Source organism: Ornithorhynchus anatinus, chromosome 2 (assembly GCF_004115215.2).
Source record: "Ornithorhynchus anatinus isolate Pmale09 chromosome 2, mOrnAna1.pri.v4, whole genome shotgun sequence".
Classification (NCBI taxonomy): Eukaryota; Metazoa; Chordata; class Mammalia; order Monotremata; family Ornithorhynchidae; genus Ornithorhynchus; species Ornithorhynchus anatinus.
The window spans coordinates 140,730,257-140,753,984 of record NC_041729.1 but is presented as its reverse complement, the minus strand read 5'-3'; the positions used below and the strand labels follow the sequence as shown (position 1 = coordinate 140,753,984).

The 23,728-nt window shown below is 50.9% G+C and overlaps 1 pseudogene; it reads left to right on the top strand.

Annotated features, from left to right (window-relative positions):
* The window catches only part of LOC114805667, a 79,446-nt pseudogene that overhangs the window by 32,926 nt on the left and 22,792 nt on the right, over positions 1-23,728 (top strand).

Genomic DNA, 23,728 nt, shown 5'->3' with positions numbered 1-23,728 from the left:
GTACAGTGCTCTGCACATAGTAAGCACTCAATAAATACTACTGAATGAACGAATGAATGGGACAAGGGAAAGGGGAGAGTGCAGGAGTTGGAGGAGGGAGAAAGGGGGTAGAGGATGGGTACAAGGAGAAGGGATAGGGGATGAGGAACAAAGGATAGAGGAGAGGGACAGAGGGCAGGGATAGGGAAGAAGGGATAGAAGAGAGGAAACGTGGGCTAGGGGTCAGGGGCTAGGAGTCAGGGGCTGGCAATGGGAACGGAGCCCAGCCAGGGTTGGTGCTCACATGAGCGATGCTGATGCCGCAGTTTATGGAGAAGCCTGTGGCCAAGTCCTCGTCGAACTTGCTGAACCAGGGTCTGTTGATCTTGTTCACCAGCTCGGCCACCCCGATGACTTCTGAGGGGGTCACAGAGTGGGGGCGGGAGGAGGATAAAGAGGGGTGAGTTTTTTTCTTTTTTTCATGACGTTTGTTATATGCTTACTATGAGTCAGGCACTGTCACTAAGCGCTGGTATAGACACATTCTAATTAGATTGGACACAGTCCATGTCCCATGTGGGGCTGGCAGTTTAAATCTCCATTTTACAGAATGGGAAACTGAGGGAAAGAAAAGTTAAGCAACTTGCCCCCAGTCACATAGTAAGCAAGTGCCCGAGCAGGGATTTGAATCCAGGTCCATGCTCTTTTCACTAGGCTACGGTGCTTCAGGATCAGCAAAAACCACTCCTAAAGTCCCCTAGACTATAAACTCATTGTGGGCAGGGAATGTGTCCGTTATGATGTTGTGCTGTACTCTCCCAAATACTTAGTACAGTGCTTTGCACACAGTAAGCACTCAATAAATATGATTATCTGATTGCCCCTACGGGCCCAGTGATTCCCCTAGGCCTGGCACCAGGCAGGAAGGGCCGGCCCCCTGGTCAACACTTTAGGGGGCAAAAGTTGTCTGAGCCTGACAGGCATAGCCTGGCCTCTCGTGAGAGGGCTCTTACCTATGAGTCAATAAGGGCACATGCCTCCTGGTCAGGTCCATCTCACATCTGGGCTAACCAACCCCTGGCCTCCCATCCCTAGCCCCCAGCGCCCATCCTCCCCTCTTCCTCACCCCCAAATCCTGGTCCACCTCATCCCATGCCCGTCTTCCACCTGAGCAAATCAAGCATGATAACGGCTACCTTTCCTCCCACGACCAAGAGCCCCGGCTCCCACCATTCTCTGGGCCTGCTGGGCCGCTGAAATAAAAGCCGCTATTGTGTGCCAGCTCCACTGCCATACTGGGAAGCTGGCACTGGCTCTCCACCATGCCATCAAGGAGACCCTGTCTCATCCAGCCTCCCACTGGTGGGAAAGAGAAAAACACTCCCAGAATGAGGCACATTGTGAAGCCTCCATAAAAACCCAGCAAGTCTGGTGGCTGCCGTAATGTTCGCCCTGGCTGTGGGTGTGCACTGAACTGAGACCCCGGGAGCCTGAAATTCTGCTCCTGTAGCCACAGCATTCTACTGATTTTGTTTTTATTTTGCTTATTTGTGTCTGTTTTAGGTTGTTTGGGTGTTTGTTTCATCACTCATGATGTATCTGTCTCCAGTTCCTTCTCTCCCACTTATGATCACAGACTATGAGTCCCAGCATGAAGGGAACCATGGCCAATTCCACCTCCGCACACTTTTCCAGCATTTGGTACAGTGCTCTGTACACAGTAAGTGCTTAATAAATACAAAATCCTACTCCCTCCTACTAAGTGTGTGAGCCCCATCTGAGAAAGGGACTGTGTCCAACCTGTTAACTTGTTTCTACCCCAGCACTTAGAAAAATGGTTGACATATAGTAAGTGCTTAACAAATATAATAATAATAATGACTATTATAATAATGATAATAGTCATTATTATCATTATAATACTCCTCTGCAGGCTTTGGCCACTACCAAGCTCCTTGGCAGCAGACCTGCAGTTCCTCCAGTCCTCTCTGCCCTGGCAGGCCCTGCGGCTTTCCCGGCCCCTGCCCTCCCCCATTCTTCTCTGCCCTTCAAGCTCTGCAGCTCCCCCGGCCCTGGCCTACTCCCAGGCCTCCCCACCCTGTCCCCTGTCATCAGAGTTCCCCTGTCCCCTGCAATCACCCAGTCCTCTCCACCCCCACAGTCCCCACAGCCCCACAGCCCTCTGCCACTGCCCCAGTCCCGTCCTCCCCGACAGGCCCTGAAACTCCCCCAGCCGAGCCGCCCACCATGGTTCTCGTCCTTGTTGGGGAAGCAGAGGATGTTGTGGGTGCGGAAGCCAGTGCTGTCGTCCACCCCACGGTAGAATAGTGGGTGGGAGTAGGCATCCTCGATGTTGAGGATGGTGCTCCTGGTGGCCACATGGCCAGCGATGCCCTGGTCAGCGGGGATGCGGAACCCCTGGCTCTGAGTGCACAGTGAGGGGTGGGGTAGGGCAGGCAAGGGAGTGGGAGCAGTCACGGGTGGCTGATCACCCCAGGGTTAAGGTTGAATCCAGCCCACAACCCCAGCCTCTTCAATTTACCCTTCTACCCAAGCAGACCCTTAATACCTCCTGCTTGTGGCCCCTCTCCTCTGCTCCCATCTTGTAGTGTCCTACCCCATCCTCTTCCCTCACCCACCCAGGGACCCCTCCCCCAAACACCACCCTCCTCACCCTCTTCTCCCTCCCCAGAGTGTCCAGTCCTTTTCCCCCCAGTAGCCCCCACCACCTCCTCTCCTCCCTCCTCACAGAGTGCCCAGTCCCTTATCCCCAGAAGCCCCTACCTCTGTTGCCCTCTCTCATGATAGAACACCCACTTCCCTCCCTTCCCAGTGGCCCCCACCTCATCGTCCACCATGCCTCCATCAAACACTTTGTCCACCAGTTCATGATTGAGTCTGTTCAACAGAAACAAAGAGCATCTAGGAGAGATGGTGGGAGTCAGGGGATCGGGTGGGATGGGAATAACACCTCCCAGAACAATAACACCTCCCAGAACAAGGCCACTCCCCACAGGCAGGGAATTCCTCCTCTAAGAGGTCCGTGGGGGTGGAAGGGGAGGAATGGGGCCCAGATCTGAGCAAAGAGGGAGCTAGAGGCCTCTGGATCTGACCTATGGCACTTGAGGCCTAAGACTGAACTGGACCATCCTAGGGAAATCTACTGAGGGGACCTGGGGAAGGGGCAGAACTGGAGGGGCAAGCAACGGAAGAGGGGCAAAGGTTGAGGCAACAGGGAGGAGAGGAGCAGGGGTTTTGGGAGGAGGGGGGCAGGGCCGGAGCTATTAGGGAGGAGAAGGAGTTAGGGGTGGAGGCATTCTGGGAGGAGGGGGACAGGGTCAGAGGCACCAGGGAGGACGGGGGTATGGGGCTGGGGGATCTTTCATGGAGAATTCTGCAACTCACATCTCTGTATTGCTGAGGTTTCTGGCCTCAGTGATGTTCTCCTGCAGCAGCACTGACATATCTGTGGAGCGGAGAGAGGAAAGTGAGAGGCTGGGATGGAAGGGCAGCAGTAGGCAGGGGAGGCGGAGAAGGAGGAGGAGGAGGAGGAGGGACCGAATGGCCTGGAGGACACTTTAGAGGCACAGACAGTCTCTCTGTAAGTCATTCAGGTCGTTTTTCCCAGGCGAAGGGCAAAGGTATCAGTACAACCAACCTGGCTCCTGGAATGGGGTATGGGTGAGGCCTAGTCCAGCAGGTAGGATGTTATGAGGGTGAGGCTCTTGGGGGACCCCACAATGCCTCCTCAGTTTCCCTGCCCTCCCCAGCCTCCCAGTGTGCTGGACACAGCAGCAAGGACACTCACCCAGGTGAGTGAAGAGGTTCTTGGCCACTTGCAGAAGAGCCGTTAGGAGACAGAAGACCCAGACCCTTCAGGCAGGACAGAGCAGCCCCGAGGTCACTGGGGACATCCTCCTGCCCCCAAGCCTTGACTGATGGGATGAAGTTTTCCCCTCACCATTGGATGGGAGTGGAAGGTTCCCCCAGGGTGGAGAAGGGACTTCCAGGGGTCATGTTCCCAGGAACTGGGTCTGAGGGAGAATGACCCAGATGGGCCTGGTCCCCAGGATTCCCATGGAGGCAATCAGGGAGCTAACAAGTCGACTTGGTACCTCCTGCCCTGATCCACCTGGGGACTCAGAGGGTCACAGACCAATAACCTGGATCTCTGTTTCCCTGAAAATACACGCCACCTCCTCTGGCACAGCAGGTCCAGAGATATTCAGCTCCCCATTATCCAAGGGCCCACCATCCATGCATAACGAAACGAATCCCCTCCCTGCATAACAAAGCAGGAGAAGCAACATGGCCTAGTGGATAGAGCATTGGCCTGGGATCAGAAGGACAGGGTTCTAATCCTGGCTCCACCCCTTGGTCGTTGTGTGACTTTGGGCAAGTCACTTTACTTCTCTGTGTCTCAGTTTCTTCATCTGTAAAATGGGGATTACAATTATGAGCCCCACTTGGGACATGGATTGGGTCCAACCCGATTAGCTTGAATCTACCCCAGTGCTTAGTACAGTGCTTGGTGCACAGTAAGCACTTAGCAGATACCACAAGAAAGTCAGTGGAGAAGGAACCAAAGATGTGGGGACAATACTCTTCGCTGATAGCAGCTTGAGCGATTGAGGAGGATTGGGGGAAGGAGTCGAAGCTTTTGGATAACAGGGGATATCTGTGATTCCAGCTGTGCAGACTTTCCCTGTCCCCTTGACCTCAGATAACGGGGAGTTACCTGCATCCTGTCACCCCACTCTGTCCTGGGGCAGAGACAGAGAGAGCTAGAGAACCCGCCCATCACAGGACCAAGATTCAGGCGTCTCGCCCCCCTGCCTGGAGGTCGCTTATCGAGGAGCCCCAGGTGTGAGGTGCGGATGCCCAGCTGTGAAGCTCCCAAGGAAAGCAGCTGAAAGGTCTCAGATGGTCTCAGCTGGGATGGCTGAGCCTTGGGACCGCCCGGCCCCTTGGATCCATCGCCACGTGGACTCGGGATCTCTGCTACCTTGGGGCTGAGATTTGGACCGCCGGTCCCCTTATTCCCGACTGAACTGGCTGCCACATGGACTCGGGAGCTCCTCCCCCTTGCAGCAGAGCCTTGGACTGCCCGGCCCCTATTCTTGGCAAGCCCTTTGGCTGCCGATCGCTGACTCATCTGTGCCGGGACCCCTTCTCCCGAGGAGCTGAGCCTTGGACCGCCCGACCCCACGCCCGGCTGAGCCTTTCTCCTCCAGGCATCGCCGCCACGTCGACTCGAGACCTCTGCTTCCTTGGAGCCGCACTATCAGTCCTCTATGACCTGCCCCCAGGCCCCTGCAACTCGGACCTCTGCACCCCCGCTCAAGGGCTCCAACACTAAGGATCTCCCCCCCCACGGCCCCGCAGACTCCCCAGCCACCAGCTCCCATTGTGCTCCCCTGCTCGAGCCTGGAGACATTGTGCTCCCCTGCTCGGGCCTGGGGACATTGCGGTCCCCAACCACCCTCCCCCTACTCTGCCCAAAGCGGCCATTTTGGGAAGCCCTCACTCCCTCTTCCCCTGTGAGGTGATTGATCTCCCCCGCCCCAGGCAACGATGTCTTTGTTCCCACTGTGTTACCTTACCTTAGCCATCACCTACGCCCGCAACCCACCCCGGACATCCTCAGGGCTCCCGTCGCCGCCTCAGAGACATTTGGACATGAGCCCCGAGACTCTCCTTGCTGCTGGCCTTTTGACTTTGATTTTGATCAGGTCGACCCTTAGTCAAGTCAACCCCCGACCCTGGTCATCACCCGCTTATTAATACTATTTTATTGTATCATGTTACTATATTACTGCTTTTGCATGTTATCGTTAATTGTTCTCAGTGCTGCCGCCTACCTCTCTGGCCTCACCATGTTCTTCCACCCCCCTCCTCCCATCTGCCCCTCCCAATCCTCTCCTTCCCCTTCCCCTCTCTCACCCAGCTCTTTCCCGCTCTCTCTTCTGCCTCCTCGCCCCCCCGCCCTAGAACCCCACTATACCAACACAACCCCTCTTCCCCCTCCCCCCACGCTCTTCCCCACCTAACCCCCTCCTCCCCTCCTGCCCCCTTCCCTCTTCCCCACCCACGCCCTATCCCAGTCCTCCAGTCCCACTGCTACCCTTCCGCCCCCTCTCCCCGTCCAGGGCCCCGCCACCTCGTTCCCATCCAAACCCTCCCCTCCCCTCCCCTCGATTCCCCCCCACCTTGCACCCACAGCTACTTTCAAGTGTGGCCTCTGGAACACCCGCTCCATTACAAGTAAACTACCTTTCATCCTTGACCTTTTCCTTTCCCACTCTCTCCTCCTCCTCACCCTTACGGAAACCTGGCTCACTCCTGAAGACATGGTCTCCACCGCTGCTCTTTTCAGCGGAGGCCTCTCCTCCCACTCCCCCACACTCACCGGAAAGGGAGGAGGCGTCAGCTTCCTCCTCTCACCCCGTTGCCGCTTCCGCACTATCCCTTCTCCCCCTTCCCTCTCCTTCCCCTCCTTTGAAGCCCATATCATTCGCCTCTACCACCCCCTCCAGATACTTATAGCCGTCATCTACCGCCCTCCTGGTCCCACCACCGACTTCTTCAACCACCTAGACACCTTTCTCACCTTTCTTCTTTCCTCTCTGCCCACTCTGATCCTCAGAGACTTCAACATCCACATGGATGTACCCGGTGACTCCTCTGCCGCCCACTTGCTATCGCTCCTTGACTCTGCTGACCTCCTGCTCCACCATACCTCGCCCACTCACCAACTCAGTCACACCCTCGATCTCGTCATCTCCTACCTCTGCACTATCTCCTCCCTCACCAACTCTGAAATCCCTCTCTCAGACCATAACCTTCTCACCTGCCTCATCTCTCACACTCTCTCCCCCTGCAAACCTATAATACTCCCCCATGGAGTAGTACTACACCTCCGCTCTCTTGATCCCATCCATCTCTCCAAAAGCATCTCTCCCCACCTTGCCCCCATTTCCTCTCTTCCCACTCTCAATGATCAGGTCACCACTCTCAACTCCACCCTCTCTACTCATCTCAACTCTCTCGCCCCCCTTTCCGTTTGCCGCTCTCGCTCCACTAACTCACAGCCCTGGGTCACTGCCTCTGTCTGCCTCCTACACTCCTATGCTCAAGCTGCTGAGCGCTGCTGGCGAAGGTCCAAGCACCAAGCCGACCTTATCCATTGCAACTTTATCCTTTCTTGCCTGAACTCTGCCCTCTCCTCTGCCAGGCAAAACTTCTTTTCTTCCCTCATTGACACCCATGCCCGTCACCTCTGCCAATTGTTCCGGACCTTTAATTCTCTCCTTAGGCCCCCATTCCCCCCCTTCTCCCATCCCTCATCCCCAATGATCTGGCCACCTACTTCATCACGAAAATTAACACAATCAGGTCTGAGCTCCCCAAGTCACCCCTCCCCCTCTTGCCTCCCCCCCGACAACCCTCTCCCCTACTTTCTCATCCTTCACTGCAGTATCCTCAGAGGAGATCTCCTCCCTCCTCGCAAGTGCCACCTCCTCCACCTGTGCCTCGGATCCTATTCCCGCTCACCTTATAAAAACCATCCCCCCTGCCCTCCTCCCCTCCTTAACTATCTTTAACTGCTCACTCTCCAATGGCTTCTTCCCCTCTGCCTTCAAACATGCCCATGTCTCCCCCATTCTAAAAAAAACCCTCTCTCGACCCTACTTCCCCTTCCAGTTATCGCCCTATCTCCCTACTACCCTTCCTTTCCAAGCTCCTAGAACGAGTTGACTACACTCACTGCCTAGAATTCCTTAACTCCCATTCTCTCCTGGACCCCCTCCAATCTGGCTTCCGTCCCCTCCACTCTACCGAGACTGCTCTCTCTAAGGTCACCCATGACCTCCTTCTTGCCAAATCCAATGGCTCCTTCTCTATCCTAATCTTCCTTGACCTCTCAGCTGCCTTTGGCACTGATGACCATCCCCTTCTCCTCCACACCTTATCTCACCTTGGCTTCATGGACTCGGTCCTCTCCTGGTTCTCCTCTTATCTCTCTGGCCATTCATTCTCGGTTCATTACACTCTACACCATACTGGGAAGGAGCATGGGCCTAGGAGGCAGAAGACCTTTCACTCATTCATTCATTCATTCAATAGTATTTATTGAGCGCTTACTATGTGCAGAACACTGTACTAAATGCATTGTACACTGTACATTGTAGAATGTACAATTCGGCAACAGATAGAGACAATCCTGCTCAATGACAGGCTCACAGCCTAATCGGGGGAGACAGATGGCAGAGTAAAACAGAACGAAAAAAAAACAAGACAACATTGTCACGATAAATAGAATCAAGGGGATGTTCACCTCATTAACAAAATAAATAGGGTAATAAAAACTATATACAAATGAGCACAGTGCTGAGGGGAAGGGGGAAGGGGAGGAGCAGAGGGAAAGATGGTCTAGCTGAGGGGAGGTAAAGGGGGAAGGGGGAGGAGCAGAGGGCAGAGAGGGAGCAGAGGGAAAAGAAGGTAGCTCAGTCTGGAAAGGCCTCTTGGAGGAGGTGAGCTCTCAGTAGGGCTTTGAAGAAGGGAAGAGAGTTTAGTTTGGCAGAGGTGAGGAGGGAGGGCATTCCAGGACAGCGGTAGGATGTGGGCCAGAGGTCAACAGCGGGATAGGTGTGAACAGGGGATAGTGAGGAGGTGAGCGGCAGAAGAGTGGAGTGTCCGGGGTGGGCTGTAGAAGGAGAGAAGGGCGGTGAGGTAGGAGGGGCAAGGTGATGGAGATCTTTGAAGCCAAGAGTGAGGAGGTTTTGGTTCATGCGAAGGTTGATAGGCAACTACTGGAGGTTGTTAAGGAGGGGAGTGACATGCCCAGAGCATTTCTGTAGGAAGATGATCTGCGCAGCGGAATGAAGAATAGACTGGATTGGGGAAAGACAGGAGGAAGGGAGATCAGAGAGAAGGCTGACACAGTAATCCAGCTGGGATATTATGAGAGCTTGTACCAGCACGATAGCCGTTTGGATGGAGAGGAAAGGGTGGATCTCGGTGATACTGTAAAGGTGAGACCACCAGGTGTTGGTGACGGATTGGATGTGTGGGGTGAATGAAAGAGCTGAGTGACCTGTGCCATCCACAGTGACAGGGAAGTCAGGAAGAGGACAGAGTTTGGGAGGGAAGATAAAGAGCTCAGTTTCGTACATGTCCCAGCTCTGTTACCTACCCTGGGCAACTCATAACTTATCTCTGCCTCAGTTTACTCATCTGCAAAATGGAGATTCAATATCTGTTCTCCCACCTACCTAGAATGTAAGCCCCATGTGTGAACTGATTAACTTGTATCTACCACCATGCTCAGGACAATGCTTGGCATGAAATAAGTACTTAATGAATACAACGATTATTATTAAGCACCGGGGTAGATAGAGAAGCAGCATTGCTTAGTGGAAAGAGCATGGGCTTGGGAGTCAGAGGTCGTGGGTTCTAATCCTGGCTCTGCCACTTGTCTGCTGTGTGACCTTGGGCAGGTCACTTCACTTCACAGAGAAGCAGCGTGGCTCAGTGGAAAGAGCACGGGCTTGGGAGCCAGAGATCATGGGTTCGAATTCCCACTCTGCCACCTGTCAGCTGTGTGACTGTGGGCAAGTCACTTTGCTTCTCTATGACTCAGTTCCCTCATCTGTCAAATGGGGATGAAGACTGTGAGCCTCATGTGGGACAACCTGATTATCGTGTATCTACCCCAGAGCTTAGAAGAGTGCTCTGCGCATAGTAAGCGCTTAACAAATACCAACATTATTATTATTCTCTGGGCCTCAGTTTCCTCATCTTTAAAAATGGGGGTTAAAAAATGTGAGCCTTACGTGAGACAATCTGATTACCTACCCTGGTGCTTAGAACAGTGCTCAGCACATAGTAAGCACTTAACAAATACCATCATTATTATTATTATACAGTACAATCAGGTTGGACACAGTCCCTGTCCCATATGGAGCCCATAGACTAATAATAATAATGTTGGTATTTTTTAAGTGCTTACTACTTGCAGAGCACTGTTCTAAGCACTGAGGTAGATACAGGGAAACAAGGTTGTCCCATGTGAGGCTCACAGTTTTCATCCCTATTTTACAGATGAGGAAACTGAGGCCCAGAGAAGTGAAATGACTTGCCCAAAGTCACACAGCTGACAAGGGGTAGAGTCGGGATACAAACCCATGACCTCTGACTCCCAAACCCGGGCTCTTTCCACTGAGCCATGCCGCTTCTCTAAGAAGGAAGAAGAACAGGTCTTGGATCCCCATTTTACAGATGAAGAAACTGAGGCCCAAAGAAGTGAAAGTGCCTTGCTCAAGGTCACACAACAGACAAGTGGCAGAATTTGCCTAAAGTGGTAACCTATATCTGAACTTTAAAAATTAGCATAGAATGAGCACTTAAATGCCAATTTTCAATGAAACTTCTTTCACCATCCAGGAGCTGAGACACTTGAAAGCAGCATGGCTCAGTGAGAAGCAGCGTGGCTCAGTATGAGAGAATACAGCCTTAGGAGTCAGAGGTCATGGGTTCTAGTCCCTACTCCGCCACCTGTAAGCTGTGTGTCTTTGGGCAAATCACTTCACTTCTTGGTGCCTCAGTTACCTCATCTGTAAGATGGGGATTAAGACTGTGAGCCTCACGTGGGACAACCTGATTACCCTGTTTCTACCCCAGCGCATAGAACAGTGCTTGGCATAAAGTAAGTGCTTACCAAATACCAACATTATTATTATTATTACTAGGAAGGTGTCTTTAGGCAACTCTAAGGATTTACAGAAGCTGTTCCTTTTTTTCATCCTAAATGGTTGAATATGTAATATGTAAGAGTTTACTGAATTCTTAACCTTAGGGCTTAAAAGTTTTTCATAGATTCAGTGCCATCCAATAGAGAAGAAGCCAGGCTCTCTACCCTTCAGGGGGTTTCTACCTAATGGGAGAGGCAGGCTGACAGAAATTACATTCCTCCCCCATTAGGCTATCAGTTCCCTATGAGCAACAGTTGTGTCTACCAACTCTATTACAATGTACTCTTCCAAGTTGTCAGCCAGTGCTCTGCACATAGAAAGTGCCAAATTAGCACCGCTGGTTAATTATTCGATGGACAGGGGGTGTGAAAGTACTGTCACCTACAACTGATCACAGCACCCAGACAGTTGACAGTGACAAGAGAGTGCTGTATAGCCCCTGTTTATGCTCTGGGGTGAGACAAGAAGCACAGTCCCCATTCTCTGTGGGTTTTCAGTTTAACAGCTGCCTGATCACCACATCCTGTCCCACCACCCCCAACTACAGCTGCTCTGTTGCTAGACAGATTCTCATGTCCTTGTTCTCAGGGGCAGTCTTGGTCAGACACATGAAAGGTTGATGCTGCCACTGCTCTCGGGGACTGAGACTGGCAGCATCACTTTGGCACAGCGATCCCCTCCAGAGGGCTCAGGATCGAACCTAATCATCATACAGGTGGCATTCACAGGACAGGCCTCCAGACTCATGTTCAACATGCCTGAAACAAGTGATGAGTCAAAGCAGGGGGAGAGGAACAGCTTCCAATCTATCAACTGGGAGAGCACAGGCCTGGGAGTCAGAAGGACCTACTCTCTAATCCCGGCTCTGCGGGTGCTTGCTGTGCAATCCTGGGCAAGTCACTTCACTTCTCTGAACCTCAGTTTCCTCAACTGTAAAATGGAGATACCATTCTCCCTCCTACTTAGACTGTAAATCCCATGTGGGATTATTGTGTCTGACCTAATCACCTTGTACCTATCCCAGTGCTTAAAACAGTGCCTGACTCATAGTAAGCACTTAACAAATACCATAAAAAGAAAAAAAATCAGTGGTATTTACCCCGGTTTTTATGGTATTTCCTAAGCGTTTACTATGTGCCAGACTCTTTTCTAAACACTAGAGTGGATATAAATTATTCCGATTGAACATAGTCTGTGTACCACATGGGGCTCAGTCTTAATCCCCATTTTCCAGATGAGGGAAGGGAGGCCCAGAGAAGTTGTGACTTGACCAAGGTTACACAGCAGAAAAGTGGCAAAGCAGGGATTAGAACCCAAATCCTTCTGATTGCCAGGCTGGGTTCTATCCAGTATGCCACACTGTTTCCCAACCAACTGTTGTGCTGAGTTCATGAGCGAGTACAGTTCATCATCAGTGGTATTTGCTTTTCAGTGAGCAGAGCCAAACTAAGCACCAGGAAGGTCAGCAGAGATGGGGCAAAGAGTTACATGCATTCTGAGTCACCATGGTCCTGAGAAGAAAATCGAAGGGTGAAAGTAAGAAACACCCACAGCAGATAAAAAAAACACACTGCTGCTTTCTGCAGGGAGACGGTCCCTCCTCTGCACCAGCTCAGAATCAACAGTAAAGAGTCTGTGTCCATGTCATCTCATTCCCCGATCTGGAAAAAAAAAAAAAGCAATTCCCAGCCACTTAGAGTTCAGAAAACCGGCTCAGAGGTCATGCAGAGTGGACAGTCCTTTCTCCAGAAGTGGGTCAGGGAGAGGTGACTATGGAAGGAAGTTGATGGGATGATGTTTTATCTTATCTGGATGAAACTTAGGTTATTGGGCTTTTTTAAAATCTGAAACAGACTAAAAAAAGATGGACCTTCTATACCTGTTTTGGAGAAAATCCCCTCCCCGCCTGTTCCCCCATAGCCTCTTCCTCCTGATTCACCCAGTCTGCCTCATCCTTCTCCTCTAGGCCCTAGAGAGGAGAGTTCCTGATGGACACAGCCTAGTCTCCATTGTCCAGGATCCCAAGTGTCAGGGGAAGCAGCGTGGCTCAGTGGAAAGAGCCTGGGCTTGGGAGTCAGAGGTCATGGGTTCAAATCCTAGCTCTGCCACTTGTCAGCTGTGTGACTGTGGGCAAGTCACTTAACTTCTCTGTGCCTCAGTTACCTCATCTGTAAAATGGGGATGAAGACTGTGAGCCTCACTTGGGACAACCTGATTATCTTGTATCTACCCCAGCGCTTAGAACAGTGCTCTGCACATAGTAAGCGCTTAACAAATACCAACAAAAAAAAGTGTCCATCTCCAGAGCAGAGCCCCTTGGTCAGTCCTGCCTCCTGGGTACTCCCAGGACACCACCCCCTGATATTCTCACTTTCTCTCACCCTCCTGGAGGACACAGTTGAGGCAGGACAAGGCTGCTCTGTGCTTCTATCGAAAACCCTTCAAAAACACACTGGGTGGTGGATGACAAATCAGTCAATCAATGATATTTACTGAGTGCTTACTATATGCAGAACACTGTATTAAGTGCTTGGGAGAGAGTACAGTACAGCAGAGTTGGTAGACCTGTTCCCTGAGACTTTGTTCCCTGGAATTGGCACCTACTGCTCATTTGGGGAAAATGAGAAGGGGGCTATGGGCATCACTAAGCAAGGGGAGCTGGAAGGTCCAAAGGGAGAAATGGAGCAAGGGGGATGAGGGGCAGGGGAGCTATAGGGCCTTCAGGGGTGGAGGAGACAGGAGAAGAGAGGGAACTGAATGTCCTCCATTCCTGAATGGAAATATTCTTCTGGCTTTCTTATTATTCATATCAATAGGAATTATGAAAATACTATTAACAGTAGTGATAGTAATAGTAGTATTTTTAAGAACTTACTATGGGCCAGGCCCTGTACCGAAAGCTGGTGTAGATACAAGCAAATTAAGATGGACATAGTCCCTGTCCCAAATGGGGCTCATAGACTTAACCTCCATTTTACAGATGAGGTAACTGAGATACAGAAAAGTGAAGTGACTTGCCAAAGGTCACACAGCAAACAGGTGGCAGAGCCAAAATTAGAAATCAGGTTCTTCTGAGTCCCAGGCCTGTGCTCTAACCATTAGGCCATGCAGCTTCTCTGTACATACATGCTGTTGGGCTGAGAGTAGGGTGATTATCAACATGTATAAGGGGAACAGACCAAAGTGTATAGGCAACAGAGAGGGGAATAAGTGGGGGGGCGGGATAAGAAGTTAGTGAGGGAAGGCCTCTTGGAGGAGTTATGATTTTAGTATGATTTTGAAGGTGGGGATAGTGTTGGTCTGTCAGATATGAAGGGTGAGAGAATTCCAGGCCAGAGGGAGGGTGTGAGCAAGTGTCATCAGTGAGACAGATATGGTGAATAGGTTGGTGTCAAAGGAGCAAAGGGTGTAGGCTGGGACATATTGGAAGTTGAGGGAGATTAGGTAATAATAATAATAATAATGTTGGTATTTGTTAAGCGCTTACTATGTGCCGAGCACTGTTCTAAGCACTGGGGTAGACATAGGGGAATCAGGTTGTCCCACGTGGGGCTCACAGTCTTAATCCCCATTTTACAGATGAGGGAACTGAGGCACAGAGAAGTTAAGTGACTTGCCCAAAGTCACACAGCTGACAAGTGGCAGAGCTGGGATTCGAACTCATGAGCCCTGACTCCAAAGCCCATGCTCTTTCCACTGGGCCACGCTGCTTCTCAGCGTAGGAGGGGGAGAGAAATGATGAGTGCCTTAAATTTAGTGGTGAGCATTTTCTACTTGAGGCTCATTTGATCAGTCTCCCAGAGCATGCTAGGAGACCAAGTCCACCTTGGTGTTGGGTAGAATAGTTCAGAGAGGAGGAAATCAATTATAAGCTTCTCTCTCCCTTTAAGAAGGACTCTGCCTACAAGAGGAGCCTAAATATTTATTTCTACAACCAGATTGAGCCAACACACTGTGTCAACAGGGAGATTTGTGGCTTGGTGGCCACTGGCTACCCTTGCTTTCTCTCTCCCAGGTCTCTGTTTCCTTTCCACTGCTGTGACCTAATGAAAAGTGCAGAGATCTGGGAGTCAGGAAACCTGGATTTCAGTCCCAATACTACCTCTGGTTTGCTGTATGATTTTGGGCATCTTTACTTAACTTCCTTGTGCCTCAGTTTCCTCATCACTATCCCTCCCCACAACCCATACAAGATCCCTCTAGACTATAAACTCATTGTGGGCAAGGAATGCATCTGCCAACTCTGTTACATTGTTACATTGTACTATCCCAAGAACTTAGTACAGTGGTCTGCACAAAGTAAATGTTCAATAAATACCATTGATTGACTGATTGATTGGGATAACATATCTGCTCTCCCTCCCCTATTGATTTGGAGCCCCATGTCATGGAGGGACTGTGTCCGGTTTTCTTATAGTGTTTCTACCCAGCACTCAGGAAGTGTTTGACACATAGTAAGTGATAAACAACATTATTATTATTATAATGGGTGATGCAATTCTAATCGTGATTGTGGATGGGAAGCAATGTGACCTTATGGCAAGAGCAAGTCTGCAGAGAGGCCTGTATGGGACTGGCTGGCTCAGCCCAAGTCCCAAGAAAGGGTGAGGAGAATGCTGAGTCTGGGCTTAAGTTATCTCACTGCTTAGCCAGGAAATGGAAAGCGGTCAGGCACTGAATTTATCACTTCTTCCTGTTAAAAGCAAAAGCGCAATTGGTTTGTTCCTGCCATCCTCCTCCTCCCTACCCTTATCTGTGAAACAGACCACTGGTCCTGAGCCCAATTTGCAGTAGTGAGCAGGACACCTTAGGAGCAGGTGAGCTGGGGGAAAGAAAAGTCCTAGCCCCAGAGAAATGGGGTTCTCCTGTGCAAAAGCCGTAACAGAATCAAGTCCCAGATGCTGGGGCTCTCCAGCAGGTTAAATGGTTTGAGGCTTTGGAGCAGAACTGGGGTGAGCTCAGGAATAGGATAGGAATAGGAGGCAGCAAAAGAGGAAGGGCTGAAGAGAGGATCTCCCATGCCATGGGGACAGAAAAGTTGCCTCACTGCATTATCATGGCTCAGTGTGCAAGACAGCATCTCTCCTTGTGTTTTAGCCAATTATCTTGCATCTTCCCAATCAAGGCTACTTACTGAGCATTAACTGTGGACAGAGCACTGTACTAATCTCTTGGGACAGCATGATTGCATTGGTAGGCCTAATCTCTGTTCTCAAGGAATTTATAATCAAGTGGGGTTTCAGAACTTAAAACAAATTACAGGAGCACCAGTGAATAAGCACATGCAAATAAGTGCTGTGGGGGTGGGTTAACTATCCAAATGCTTAAAGGGTATAAACCAAGTGCACAGATGAAGCAAAAGTGACGGAGAACAGGTTAGAAGGATGTCTGGTTAGGGTAGGTTTCTTGGAGGAGATATTATTTTAATAAGGCTTTGGGAAGTGGAGAGTGTGGTGGTCTGTTGGATATGAGGTGGGAGGGTATTTCAGGCAGGAAGAAGGGCTGTCAGCAAGAGAGAGACAAGATCAAGGCATAGTATGAAGGTTGAGTTGTCAGCAGGAGATCCAACTTGAGATGTCTGAAGGCAGGAGGAAATATGAGACTACAGAGGAGGAGAGTTAGATTTGGGAGTCATCTGCAGAGAAATAGTAGTGAAGCCATGGGGTGAATGATTTCTCCAAGAGAGTTGATGCATATGGAGAATAGAAGGGCCAGTTATAGGCATTCCCAAAAGGGAAAATTAAATGGGGCTAAATTGGTGTCTCCTTCCCCCAACCCTCACTGTTCTGAATCTTCTTCCAGGGCTGAGACATGGAGTCTTCCCTCTTGGTCATCGTCATGAGCTTCTCTATCCAGATTTTGGTGCAAACCCCTCAAGTGCCACTCAGCCCCCACCATCCTGTTCCCTCCAACCTAAAAAACATCCCCAGGGGGAGTTTGGGAGGGAAGGTGAGGACCCGTTTAGACTGTGAGCCCATCATTGGGCAGGCATTGTCTCTAACTGTTGCTGAATTGTACATTCCAAGCGGTTAGTACAGCGCTCTGCACATAGCCAGCACTCAATAAATATTATTGAATGAATCAGTGATTGAGGACAAGATGGAGAGGGGGCATGGCTCACTGGAGAGAGTTTCCTGGAAGAGGTGCCCCTGAGCTGTGACATAAAGGAGGGATAAGAGGAAGGTGAGAGACAAAAAATCCTCCCTTTGTCCTGGAACTCCCACCCAATTCATCTCCAACAGACCCCCCACCTTTTTCCCCACCTTCTAAGCCTTAATCCTTTCCTCTTCTCCCACTCCCTTCTGCGCCACTGCCCTGACTTTCTTCTTTTATTCATCCCCCCTACCAGCCCCACAGCATTTATGTACTTATCTGTAACTTATTTATATCAATCTATGCCTGTGCCTTTAGACTAAAAGCTTGTTGTGGGCAGGGAATGTGTCTATCATTATATTATACTTTCCCAAGTGCTTAGAACAGTGCTCCTCACATAAGAACTCAATAAATATGATTCAATCAATAAGCATCAATAAGTATTAAACATTCAATCAATACTATTGACTGATAAATCACCCAGACAGGACAGACACCAGAACATAAGTTCTATGTTCCTGAAACATGCGAGAGGAGGACCGAGCTTCAGTCACTTAAGCATTTACTAGTATTTACTGAGTATCAAAACACTGTGTTGAGCACCTGGGGGAGTACACTATATCATCAAGGCTATTAGTACAGCACAGTGTTAGGCACCTGGGAAAGACACTTGCGTCTTAAGGGTATGGTCAGAGGTGAGAATTATTCATGAGTATTGTGAGGAGGAAGAAATAGGAAGCAGTCTGAGGAGAAGACTTAGACCCTGACCACGAGAAGCTTCAGTGCCATTTGGGGAGGGGAAATGTGACAGACCAGGTGCACACATATTACGGTTGTTGAGAGGAAGAGTCTCGAAAAGTATCTTTCCCTTCTCACAAGCCAGCAATCTTGATGTCGTCCTTGACTCTGCTCTCTCGTTCACCCCACACATCCATTCCTTCATCAAAACCTGCCGATCTCACCTTCACAACCTTGCCAAAATCTGCCCTTTCCTCTCCATCCAAACTGCTACCTTGCTGGTATAATCTCTCATAATATCCCAAATGGATTATTGCTTCAGCCTCCTTTCTGATCTCCCATCCTCCTGTTTCTCTCCGCTTCAGTCTATACTTCGCTCTGCTGCCCGAATTATCTTTCTACAGAAACGCTCTAAGCATGTCACTCCACTCCTCAAAAACCTCCAGTAGTTGCCTATTAACTTTCGCATGAACCAAAACCTTCTCACTCTTGGCTTTAAAGCTCTCCAACCCCTTGCCCCCTCCTACCTCACTTCCCTTCTCTCCTCCTACAGCCCAGCCCACATGCTCCGCTCCTCTGCCAGTGCTAACCTCCTCACTGGGCCTCATTCTCTGCCTCCTGTCCCCCTCGCCGTCGACCCCTGTCCCACGTCCTACCTCTGGCCAGGAACTCCCTCACTCCTCACATCTGCCAACTTAACTCTCTTCCCCTCTTCAAAACCCTAATAATAATAATGTTGGTATTTAAGCGCTTACTATGTGCCAAGCACTGTTTTAAGCGCTGGGGTAGATACAAGGTCATCAGGTTGTCCCACATGGGGCTCTCGGTCTTCATCCCCCTTTTACAGATGAGGTAACTGAGGCACAGAGAAGTGAAGTGACTTGCCCAAGGTCACACAGCTGACAAGTGGCAGAACAGGGATTAGAACCCATGACCTCTGACTCTCAAGCCCTGGCTCTTGCCACTGAGCCATGCTGCCTGAGAGCTCACCTCCTGCAGGAGGCCCTCTCAGACTGAGCTCTCCCTTTCCTTCTGCCCCTCCTCCTCTCCCCATTGCCCCAATTCCTCCCTCTGCTCTACCCCCTTCTCCTCCCCACAGCACTTAATAATAATAATGTTGGTATTTGTTAAGCGCTTACTATGTGCAGAGCACTGTTCTAAGCGCTGGGGTAGACACAGGGGAATCAGGTTGTCCCACGTGGGGCTCACAGTCTTCATCCCCATTTTACAGATGAGGTAACTGAGGCCCAGAGAAGTTAAGTGACTTGCCCACAGTCACACAGCTGACAAGTGGCAGAGCCTGGATTCAAACCCATGACCTCTGACTCCAAAGCCCGTGCTCTTTCCACTGAGCCACGAGCACTTGTGTATATTTGTATATATTATTTATTACTGCATGTATTTTATTAACGATGTATATATATCCATGATTCTGTTGATCTATTGATGGTATTGATGTCCGACTACTTTCTTTGTTTTGCTTTCTCTCTCCACCTTTCAGATTGTGAGCCCGTTGTTGGGCAGGGATTGTCTCTATCTATTGCCCAGTTGTACAGTCCAAGTGCTTAATACAGTGGTCTGCACACAGTAAGCACTCAATAAATACAATTGAATGCATGAATGAAAGAAAAAGAAATTAATATATGCAACTTCCCCCACTTATAGTCATAGATTGTTAACCCCTCAAGGACCAGGTATCTAATTCCCCATGCTTAGTACAGTGCTCTGCACACAGTAAGTGCTTGATAAATATGGTCACAAGTGTAGCCTCAATCCAGCATCTCCCTTCTCAGACCCAACCCCCAAACACCACCCACCCAGCAGCACTATCAGGAAAAGCCAACACCATCCCAGCCTCCCCAACCAAGGGAGCCCCTCCCAAGCCTCTGACCTCTATGGCCTACCTCTCAGCACAAACAAGTTCCTCTTGTCCAGAGAGCCCAACTCCAGTCACCCACAGCTCAGTCACGCATCCAATAAAATCGGTTCTGACCCTCTACATACTGCCCCCACCAGCCAGCCCACATTCTCCCCAGCACTCTATCCTTGCTCCAAGCCAGCCCCATAGACTACCCACCTGAGCAGCAGCAATAACATCAGTAGAATAGCCATCAGCTGCCTCTATCCCACTGGGGTAGAGATGGAGAGGGAGGGGGAAAGCAAGAGGAGCCCACAGTCCCTACTCACAGAATCCTGCCCAAACTATGCTCTGTCTTCCCTTTCATATGCAAACTGCCCTAATTTTCCCAGCAGGAGCCTTCTGTAGGGGGAAAGAGGAGCTGAAAGGCCACTGGGCCTTAAAGGGGCAGTGCAACTGGTCTGTCTCCTCTTAATGAGCATGAAGGGGATTGGGTGGGGTTAGACTGAGTGGACAGGGAGGGGTTCTGAACACAATCTGTTGTATTGCACTCTCCCAAGAGCTTAGTACAGTGCTCTGCATTTAGTAAGTGCTCAATACATACCCTGCTACCTCTCTTCTCTGCTCTCCTACAAAACCCAACCACATTTCACTCCTCTAAAGCCTACCTACTCACTACGCCTCAGTCTCATCTATCTCACTGCCAACCCCTTGCCGTTGTCCTGCCTCTGGCCAGGAAGTCCTGCCTTCCTCAGATCCAACAGAAAATTACTCTTCCCACCTTCAAAGCCTTATTGAAGACACATCTCCTCCAAGAGGCCTTCCCTAACTATGCCCTCATTTCCCCTTTTCCCACCCCTCTTGGCTCACCCTGATCTCCTCCCTTTCTTCACCCCTCCCACAGCCCCAAAACACTTATGTACATATCTGTACATGTCTGTAATTTCTTCATATTAATGTCTGTCTCTTCCTCTAGATTGTGAGCAGGAAATGTATCTACCAACTAGTCCTTGTTGTCCACAAGAACTGCCTGACTGGCAGCCAGGCCTATGGAGCAGAACTGAGAGGACAAGAGTGACTCCATTTTAGTGAATCCAGGACTTCCTTTCATTTTATGATCCCCTCCAGTTTGTTTTATGACTCCCTTATCAGTTTGTTTTATGAACCCCTTCAGTTTAAGAAATGGTTGACCCCCCAGATAAGCAGTTACTTGTCGCCGTCATCTACCGCCCTCCCGGTCCCACCTCCGACTTCTTCAACCACCTTGACCCCTTTCTCACCTTCCTCCTCTCCTTCTCTCTGCCCACTCTGATCCTTGGAGACTTCAACATCCATACGGATGTACCCGACGACTCCTCTGCCGCCCGCCTGCTATCCCTCCTCGACTCTGCCGACCTCCTCCTCCACCATACCGCGCCCACTCACCGACTCGGTCACACCCTCGATCTTGTCATCTCCTACCGCTGCACTATCTCCTCACTCACCAACTCTGAAATCCCTCTCTCGGACCATAACCTTCTCACCTGCCTCATCTCTCACACTCCCTCCCCCTGCAAATCTTCGCTACTGCCCCACAGAGACCTCCGCTCTCTCGATCCCATCCGTCTTTCCAATAGCATCTCGCCTCACCTTGCCGCCCTGTCCTCTCTTCCCACTCTCGACGATCAGGTCTCCGCTCTCAACTCCACCCTCTCTACTCATCTCGACTCTCTCGCCCCCCTTTCCCTCCGCCGCTCTCGCGCCACTAACCCACAGCCCTGGATCACCTCCTCCGTCCGCCTCCTACGCTCCTATGCTCGAGCTGCTGAGCGCTGCTGGCGAAAGTCCAAGCACCAAGCCGACCTCACACACTTCAAATTTATCCTTTCCTGCCTTAACTCTGCCCTCTCCTCCGCCAGGCAAAGCTTCTTCTCCTCCCTCATCGACACCCATGCCCGTCACCCCCGCCGATTGTTCCGGACCTTTAACTCTCTCCTTAGGCCCCCTGTTCCTCCCCCTCCCCCATCTCTCACCCCTAATGATCTGGCCACCTATTTCCTCACGAAAATCAACACGATCAGGTCTGAGCTCCCCAAAGTCACCCCTCCGCCTCTCCCCTCCCCCCCCAACAACCCCCTCCCCTACCTTCCCATCCTTCCCTGCAGTATCCTCAGAGGAGATCTCCTCCCTCCTCGCAAGTGCCACCCCCTCCACCTGCGCCTCGGACCCCATTCCCTCTCACCTTCTTAAAACCATCGCCCCTGCCCTCCTCCCTTCCTTAACTTCTATTTTTAACCACTCAATCTCCAAGGGCTCCTTCCCCTCTGCCTTCAAACACGCCCACGTCTCCCCCATCCTAAAAAAACCCGCTCTTGACCCCACTTCCCCCTCCAGTTATCGTCCTATCTCCCTACTACCCTTCCTTTCCAAAATCTTAGAACGAGTCGTCTACAATCGATGCCTAGAATTCCTTAACTCCCATTCTCTCCTAGACCCCCTCCAATCTGGCTTCCGTCCCCTCCACTCTACCGAGACTGCTCTCTCTAAGGTCACCCATGACCTCCTTCTTGCCAAATCCAATGGCTCCTACTCCATTCTGATCCTCCTTGACCTCTCTGCTGCCTTTGACACTGTCGACCATCCCCTCCTCCTCCATACCTTATCTCACCTTGGCTTCACGGACTCTGTCCTCTCCTGGTTCTCCTCTTACCTCTCTGGCCGATCATTCTCGGTCTCCTACGCTGGAGCCTCCTCCCCCTCCCATCCTTTAACTGTTGGAGTTCCTCAAGGGTCAGTTCTTGGCCCTCTTCTGTTCTCCATTTACACTCACTCCCTCGGTGAACTCATCCGCTCTCACGGCTTTGACTACCATCTCTACGCAGATGACACGCAGATCTACATCTCCGCCCCTGTCCTCTCCCCCTCCCTTCAGGCTCGCATCTCCTCCTGCCTCCGGGACGTCTCCACCTGGATGTCGGCCCGCCACCTAAAACTCAACATGAGCAAGACTGAGCTCCTCATCTTCCCTCCCAAGCCCCGTCCGCTCCCAGACTTCTCCATCACCGTGGATGGCACGACCATCCTTCCCGTCCCGCAGGCCCGCAATCTCGGTGTCATCCTTGACTCGTCCCTCTCGTTCACCCCACACATCCTATCCGTTACCAAGACCTGCCGGTTTCACCTCTACAATATCGCCAAGATCTGCCCTTTCCTCTCCACCCAAACGGCTACCTTACTATTATGGGCTCTCGTTATATCCCGGCTAGACTACTGTGTCAGCCTTCTCTCTGACCTCCCTTCCTCCTCTCTCGCCCCGCTCCGGTCTATTCTTCACTCCGCTGCCCGGCTCATCTTCCTGCAGAAACGATCTGGGCATGTCACTCCCCTTCTTAAACAACTCAGTGGTTGCCTATCGACCTCCGCTCCAAACAAAAACTCCTCACTCTAGGCTTCAAGGCTCTCCATCACCTTGCCCCTTCCTACCTCTCCTCCCTTCTCTCTTTCTACCGCCCACCCCGCACGCTCCGCTCCTCCGCCACCCACCTCCTCGCCGTCCCTCGGTCTCGCCTATCCCGCCGTCGACCCCTGGGTCACGTCCTCCCGCGGTCCTGGAACGCCCTCCCTCCTCACCTCCGCCAAACTGATTCTCTTTCCCTCTTCAAAACCTTACTTAAAAATCACCTCCTCCAAGAGGCCTTCCCAGACTGAGCTCCTCTTCCCCCTCTACTCCCTCTGCCATCCCCCCTTTACCTCTCCGCAGCTAAAGCCTCATTTTCCCCTTTTCCCTCTGCTCCTCCACCTCTCCCTTCCCATCCCCACAGCACTGTACCCGTCCGCTCAACTGTATATATTTTCGTTACCCTATTTATTTTGTTAATGAATTGTACATCGCCTTGATTCTATTTAGTTGCCATTGTTTTTACGAGATGTTCTTCCCCTTGACGCTGTTTAGTGCCATTGTTCTTGTCTGTCCGTCTCCCCCGATTAGACTGTAAGCCCGTCAAATGGCAGGGACTGTCTCTATCTGTTGCCGACTTGTTCATCCCAAGCGCTTAGTACAGTGCTCTGCACATAGTAAGCGCTCAATAAATACTATTGAATGAATGAATGAACAAGATAACCACAACATTCCTTTGACTCCCATGTGAAGAATCCATTAGAGAAGCAGCGTGGCTCAGTGGAAAGAGCACGGGCTTTGGAGTCAAGAGGTCATGGGTTCGAATCCCTGCTTGGCCACGTCAGCTGTGTGACTTTGGGCAAGTCACTTAACTTCTCAGTGCCTCGGTTACCTCATCTGTAAAATGGGGATTAAGACTGTGAGCCCCAC